At 38.9% G+C, this 8,178-nt stretch overlaps 1 pseudogene; it reads right to left on the minus strand.

Annotated features, from left to right (window-relative positions):
- Positions 1-6,618: 6,618 nt before the first annotated feature.
- Positions 6,619-6,750, minus strand: LOC130020206 (uncharacterized; annotated as a pseudogene).
- Between the last annotated feature and the right edge of the window lie 1,428 nt (positions 6,751-8,178).

Here is an 8,178-nt window from a genome sequence, read left to right on the forward strand (position 1 = left end):
ATCTTTTCCTGTTCGGTTGCCTTAAACGAATTCTTTAGCTCTTAGGATGCCCACAAAGGTTTTACCCACTCTTAGCTCTCTTCTTGGGCATTCCTTTGATACTCACTGAGATGCACACATTTGTGTGTGTGTGTTTGGCTGTCTCTTTAAATTTAAGTATCTTGCAAACTGTTACTGTGTTGGGGAGCGAAATAAAAGACACTTTTCAAATTGTTACAGATGACAAAGGGAGCTTCATAGAGATGCCTCTCTTCCTCCTCCTCTTCAGCTCCAAGGTCATTTAATTATGAGGGATAGAAAAAAAAAACAGCATTGAGGACATGGAGTGAAGGAGGGGGGAGGGGTTTCATGAAACTTCCCCTCCTTGGGCAAGTTTCCCTTTTATAAATTGAAGGCCAAGGATGTTTTCTTTCCTTTTTTCTTTGTTTTTTTGTGATTTTACATTTATCTGTACATACTTTTTCAAGATTGATCATTTTTATAACCACGGTTTTCCTGAAAGTCTCAGTTCATCAGTATGAAGGAAATGAACCAAATAGACTTTAATTACATGGTAACCATACAAGTGAGTATAACTTTAACTGGCATTCCACAAAACATTTTTGATTTGCAGGTTTGTATGATCTAGTTTTTAATCCTAGCGTTGCATTTACTTCAATTTAACTCTCCCCCTCCCTTTTTATTCTCTCAGCCCTCTTGAAGTTTTGTTTAACAGAAATTGTACTGTTGAATTTGGCTTTACGGGCGTAAACACTGATGTTGTATCAGTATCTGAGACCCCAAGCTCTCCAAACATTGATGGTGCGTTTTGTTCTTTAAATGAAATCTGTGCAATAAAATAACAGACTGTCTGCAAAACTGGTGTTTAATCTTCTGTTATTTCCAACTAAAACCTATAAAATTCAATTAATCTCTGTTACTAATTTATGGACAACTTAATAAGTGATTAAAAAAATGTGTCATTCTGAACCGGCCTGAATAACTGACAAGTTATATTTTATTCACTACATGGTGGCAATGTTGTATGGTTATAAAAGTGTAACCTAAATATTTTCTAGATTTCTTTAGGGGAGTGACATGTGAAATTTTAAAGTCACATATCAGGGGACAGCTATCAAGAAAACAAGTGTCAAGGATTACATGCAGTGAAACTATTTACATTTAAACATTTAGTATCTTTAGTACCTTTGAACATTTAGTGCCTTTGACTGCTGTAAAGGGAACTATGAAACAAACACATATTATTGGATCTTTAAGAAATAATATCTAAATGTGTTTGTTTCAATATGTGCATATAGATGTCTGGAAATTTTCGACAAAACACACACAATGGGTTCATTTTTGTGTTTTATTTCAGAACTAGAGGTTTCTCTTAAAAAAACAAAACCAGAAACAGATTATAATCTATTTTGGCAGCATTTTCCCAAAAATTTTAACTTCGTTTGCAGACAGCACAATAATTGGCAAACATTTCCTCTTTGGAAATATCCATTTAGACTAGTCATTTTGTAGATATTTGTTTACATTAGGAGATTATAACCTGGTAGAAACTATTTATAAGTTATTTGTGCAGAAAACACATATTCAGGCTAACAAAAATATTTGCTAAATTGTGGTCTATTTTTTAAGTGTATAGTTCATGTGATTATATTGGAGTTCCCTTCCCAATATAAGATTTTTGTTTTCTTTTGTTTTGGTTTTGGGCCATACTCAGCAGTGCTCTGAGGTGACTCTTTGACTTTGAGCTCAGGGTTCACTTCTGGTGGTGCTCAGGGGACCATATGGGGTGCTGGGGATCAAACACAGGTTGACCACGTGAAAGGCAAGTGCCCTACCTGCTGTACTATCGCTTTGACCCTCCTATATCTATATAAGTTCTCATGAGAACTTGACCCAGTATAACAGTTGTGAATGTGAATAGAACAGAAAGCGTTTGGTGGTGGTCACAGTGATGGTGGATATGAAATAGATAAGAAATTTTAGTTCTCATTTTCCTTCTTTCAAACACGTGTCAAGCTGATCTTCTCTTATAAATATGCGTCCACTCAAATAACTTCTTTTCTGACACGGTTGCTTGTTTTTCACGTGAATATGTACACCTCATGAGCTCACTTCCCGTGTAGCAGGAGAAAGACACCTAAAATCTCTCCTAGCTATCTGTTGCCGGTGTGACTGGGGAATTTTATTTTGTAGGAAATAAACCAAGTTGAATTTGATCATTAGGATGAAGAAGGGAAGAAAAAATAACTTTCTCCGGATGAACAATATCCTGTAGAAATATAATATGAGCCACACATAAAATTGAACATTTTCAGGGTGGGGGACAGAGAGAGAGAGTACAGTGGGTAGGGTGCTTGCTTTGCATATTGCTGACCTAGATTCGATCCCTGGTACCAAGTATGGTCCCCCGAGCCCTGTGACTAGTGACCCCTGAGCACAGAGCCCTGAGCACAGCTGAGTATGGCACCCAACCCCCTGCCCCATTCCCTCTTAGGAGGCATTTATGAAAAATATAGAAAATATATGAGCAAAATTAATTTCAATATATTCTATTTAATCCAACGTATTCCCAATACAGTCACCCCTTGGTATAGTGAGAATTGAGTTGTCAGATGCCCTGTTAATTCCAAAAACCAGGGATGCTGAAGTCCCTTTTACAAAATAGTATAGCATTTGTATATAACATGTACACATCCTCCCTTAGACTTTAGATCATCTCAGATTACTTATAAATATCCAATACAATGCCAATACTATGCAAATAGTGTGATGTACTGCTTAGGAGGAATGATGAGAACAGAGATCTGAACACATACACAACTTTCATAGGTCTAACTACAGAGTACGCAAAGGTTGGTTGAATCCGCAGATGCTGAGCTCATGGAGATAGAGCTACATTGCACTCTATTATCAGTTTAATATATCATCAAATGTCAATAAGATACTTTGCACCTTTATTTTTATATTAGATCTTGGGAGTATGGTGTATAGTTTACACTTAAACCAACTCAATTTGTACTAGTCACTTTTCAAGCTCAGCGGCCAATGAGTATTGGATTGGATAACATACCTCTACGGAATAATAGGTTCTGCCTCAGTAATCTTCAAGTGGGTGGCTGTATTTTGGACACACTGGGTTAAATAGAAAACATTAAACAGAAATTTTTCTTATCTCTAGTTTTTTTTTAAAATGCATCACTTAGAAAAAATGGATTTTATTTGCTTTTATTAGAATTTTAGTAGGGCCTGATAATTATTGTCTACCAGGAAAAGACAGTGAACCCCAATTGTTGGCAAAATGGCAGACCCAACATGTTTTACCTTAATGATAGGGAGGAGGGGGCAGGAGAGATAGTCAGGTCAGGATGCTTGTATTATAATAGTTAGAAATGATCACTCTGGACACGAAGAACTGAGTGTTGAAAGTAGGTTAAAGAGATACACAAACATTTGTAGAGATGACAAAGTTTAGATTATTTGTTAAGGTCAGATAGCCAAGAAACAGAGCGAAAGTTGGATATAAGCACACAGAACAGACATCTAGTCATATTTGAAAGGTTAGATCTGAGGTTATATTAGACCATGAATTTGTTTATAAATGCTCATTATAACCATGTTACAGTGACCACCCCTATAGGAAAAAAAATAAAGTTGGATACAAGACTAAAATAAGAACCACAACTAGGAAGTCAGGTATGATGCAGACTCATAGTCTTCACTCCCACAAAACTAGGCGGTAGATCTGGTTGATACTCATGAATTTGCATTTCTTTTTTTGTTTGCTTTTGGTTTTGGGCTACACCTGGCTGTGCTCAGGGCTATCTCCTGGCTCTGCACTCATGGATCACTTCTGGATGAATCTGCATGCATTTTTTTAATTGGCATGTATATTCTCTTCCACCATATTTTTACATTAAAAAATGACAAATCTTTATCTTTTTTAAAAAAAATTTTTATTAGTGAAACACCATGAGGTACAGTTGTAGATTTACAAGTTTTTGTGCTTGGGTTTTGATTATACAATGATCAAATACCCATCCCTCCACCAGTGTCCATTTCCCACCACCATGGGTCCCAGTATCCCTCCCACCCCCAACCCCCTCATCCCACCCTGCCTCTGTGGCAGGGCATTCCCTTTTGTTCTCTCTCTCCATTTGGGTGTTGTGGTCTGCAAAAGAGGCATTGAGTGGCAATCATGTTCAGTCCATAGTGTATTTTCAACATGCATCTCCCCTCCTGGGAGGATCCTCCAGACACCCTTTATTTGGTGCTCCCTTTTCTATCTGAGCTGCCCTTTCCCCTAGAATGCCCGGCTGGCCTCTAAGCTATGGGTAATCCTCCTGGTTCTGATCTCCGCTATTCTTGGGTATTAATCTCCTATTTTGTTACTTTATATCCCCCAGGTGAAAAATCTGCATGCATTTTAAAGTATAATCTGTAATACCATGAGATTGTTCACCACAGCAGTGAAGGGAAGGACCTCTGTGTTTCTTCAGCACCGAGGGTCACATCAACCTTCCCCCTCACTCTGTACCTCTTCTGATCAGACCACATACTTGGGGGTCTTTGGTTTGGAACAAATAAGTAAAGCTGCTTTCCAAGAATTTGGTAGAAACCAAAGTAGAGAAAGTGTGTTACAAACTTTCCCAACTTCGGGATGCTAGTTACAATGACAGCAACAAGAACAACAAAAAGAAGATTGTGTACTTAAAGCATACAAGTTAAACATTTCTGCTGAACTGGTGGTTGGGATAACAATAGAACAAGGTTCGGTTGTGTTTTTCCCTGTGTTTTTTTTTCTTTTTTAAAATTTCAGATCTGCGTGTCAGTGTTTCTCTATACAATGTACACAATGTGAACTGCAGCATCTTAAATGTTTGGCAGGACATTCTCACTCATGACATCACACGCTGGGAAGACAGGGAGGCCACTGTAGGCTGGCCCCAGGGAGAGACAGCATCAGTGCTGCCATTGAGATAGCCCCACAAAAGAGTGTGTGACGGCCAGATGTGTGGCTTCACGGAGACTGAACGAGAATTGTGGTGGAACATTGGCACATGCCGCTTATGGCTTGAATAGCAGCTCTTGAGGAATCTATATTTCTTGACCCAGGCAGACTCTCAGAGCTCAGGCTTTGTGGCCCGTGGTTGGGGGAGGAGGCGGAGATGGGGGCACTTGTCACTGCACCCTGGTCCATTGTTGAAAACCCTGAAAATGCTAAGATGTTTCTAGAGGATTGTGCGAGGTCAGAATAACTCACGTTTCACTTAGACATAAATCTTCAGTGAGGACGATCGAAAGGCATGAAGTAAATCCTGAAAAATTGTAAACCAATGGCAAGTCAGTGAAAAACTTGAGAACATTACCTTCCACATGGCAGAGAGCAATAGTTATCATAGTCTGGGTTGCATCCTCCCATCGTGCTTGCCTACCTGTGATGGGCACACAGGCCCTTGATCTTGATAAAATGCAGGTGCTGATCTAGCAGGGCTGAAGTGTTTCTAACACATTCTCAGGGGCTGCTACTGCTGGTGGTGATCTAGATACATATCAAGTAATATGCTAAACAGAGAAACTTTGAACGCTAGAAAAGTGCGAAGAAAACAAACAGAAAATTACCCATCAATTATTTTTTTCACTAGGGAAATTTATATTTCTTTGGTGATCATTTTGTTTTTAAACAAAAACCTATAATAATACAATACATATGAAATTTCAGAACCCTTTAGTAACCCTTCTAGGGAACACTTTATCTTTTCTTTTTTGTTTCTACTTTGGGGCCACATGCAGCAGTGCTCAGGACTTACTCCTGGTTCTTGCTCCGGGGTCATTCCTGGCAGGAATTCGGGGACTGTTTATAGTTCTGGGAATTGAACACAGGTCAGCAGCATGCAAGTCAGTACCCTACTTTTTGACCCCTCTTTACAGAGAACACACTCTTTCTTTCCTTTCTTTGTTTTTTTTCCTCTGTGTTTTAGGTCACACCCAGGGGTGCTTAGGACTTTCTTTTGGTTCTGTGCTTAGGGGTCCTGGTGGGTCTCAGGGGATGAAGCCTGGGTCAGGTGTATGCAAGGCAAGCCCCTTACCCACCTCTGTACTATCTCTTTGACCCCTGCTTTTAGAAAACACTTTCTTATGCTTTCCTGAAACAAAAGTTATTGTTTTTCTGCATAATAACTTCGTTTACTTAAGTTTATTAAAATTTTGCGAGGAGGACCACACCTTTTTTTTAAAATTTAATTTTTATTTAGTGAAACACCATGAGGTACAGTTGTAGACTTACAATTTTTTTTTATCATTCCATTTTTTAAAAAATTTTTATTAGTGAGACATCAAGAGGTCCAGTTGTAGACTTACAAATTTTTGTGCTTGGGTTTTAATTACACAATGATCAAATGCCCATCCCTCCGCTAGTGCCCATTTTCCACCATCACAGGTCCCAGGCTTACTGCTCATTCTGTGTTCACCTGTCACTCTTGGAGAGACTGGAGAGTGTAGTGGTACCAGAAATTGAAGTGAAGTCTGCTGCTGCAAGACAAGCACCTTACCAGTTGTAATATATATATATATGTATATATTTATATATGCAGTGCAATGCAATATGTAAATATGTAATATGTAACTTTGTAAATATATGTAGTGCAGTGTACACACGTATGCACGCGCACACACACACACACACACATATATATATATATATATATATAAAATATACTACATTTGATCTTAGCCAAAAGGCCAAGAAGCGATAACAAGCCTCACAATGGAGACTTTACTGGGCCTATGAACAACAGGAGGACAGTGACAGTGACAGTGATATACATAGCACTGTAGCACTGTTCTCCTGTTGTACATCAACTTGCTCGAGCGAGTACCAGTAACATCTCCATTGTGAGACTTGTTGTTACTGTTTTTGGCATATCGAATATGCCACGGGGAGCTTGCCAGGCTCTGCCATGCGGGTGGGATACTCTCGGTAGCTTGCTGGGCTCTCCGAGAGGGATGGAGGAATCAAACCCGGGTGGGCCGCATGCAAGGCAAACGCCCTACCTGCTGTGCTATCACTCCACCCATGTAATATACAGACATATATATTATATATATATATACATATATATATTACCTTTGTACTTTCAGGTTGTGAGTTGTTGGAAATCAACACATGGGGCTGGGAAAGGACTGGAGTGCATGCATTGTGTGTGGCACATTGGGTTCATTTCTGGCACCATGTGGGAGTGACCCCCAAATCATACCAGGAGCAGACCCCAAGCACTGCAGGATGTGGCCCCAAACTGAAACAAACAGAAAAATCCACACACAGATATACGACATTCTTACTAATCCTCCAGATCTACCTTTCATCCTTTGTCCTGCCTTACTCAGCTCTTGATCCTCTTCTCTTCTTGTAACCACCAATTGGCCCTTAAAGTTTATTTTTATTTAGTTCATCTGTTTTTTCCCTGCATATACAACATAAGAGTGAAATTAGACTTCTATTTTCTTTTTGAGTTTCTCTTTCTCTGGTTCATGCACAGTATCCGCTAGACTCATCCTTGTTAGTGCAAATGCAGGATTTTGCTTTGTTGCCCATAGCTGAATAGTATTTCTTTGGGTATAAGGATCACATCTTGCACTGAGTTCAGTGGACTCAAGCATCTTTTTCATGCAGGAAGCCTGAGTTCAACCCCAGCACCACAGAGTCCTCCAGCATCACTGAGTGTGACCCCCTAGCACAGAGTTGTATTTCTTGAGTACCACCAAGTTCTCCAAACCACACCTTCCCCCCCAAAATTACACAATATTTATCTGTTCATCAGCTGAAGGGTAAGATGGATCTTTAAATATATGCGTGTCTTCTGTTGCTTGGATGTCTTATAATTTACTCAAGAGTATAATAGTTTCTTTCTAATGTCTTCAGAGTAAATAGGCAAATCTTTGCACATCTGCATGATAAGTGCATTGTGTGAATTCTTAAAAATGAGTTGCTTGATCCCCTATTTAGTGTTTTAAGAGCAATTTAGTTCTTTGTAAGGGGATGCTTAGCTTCCTTCAACACTTATAAGAGAATAAAGAATCTAAATTTAATATGCTGTTCTTTAAAAATTATTTGAAATATTTACAATGTAGTTTATGTTGTTATGGGATTCTATAAGAAATTTATATAAGAATCAAAATATA

Source organism: Sorex fumeus, unplaced genomic scaffold, assembly GCF_029834395.1.
Source record: "Sorex fumeus unplaced genomic scaffold, SorFum_2.1 ptg000010l, whole genome shotgun sequence".
Taxonomy (NCBI): Eukaryota; Metazoa; Chordata; class Mammalia; order Eulipotyphla; family Soricidae; genus Sorex; species Sorex fumeus.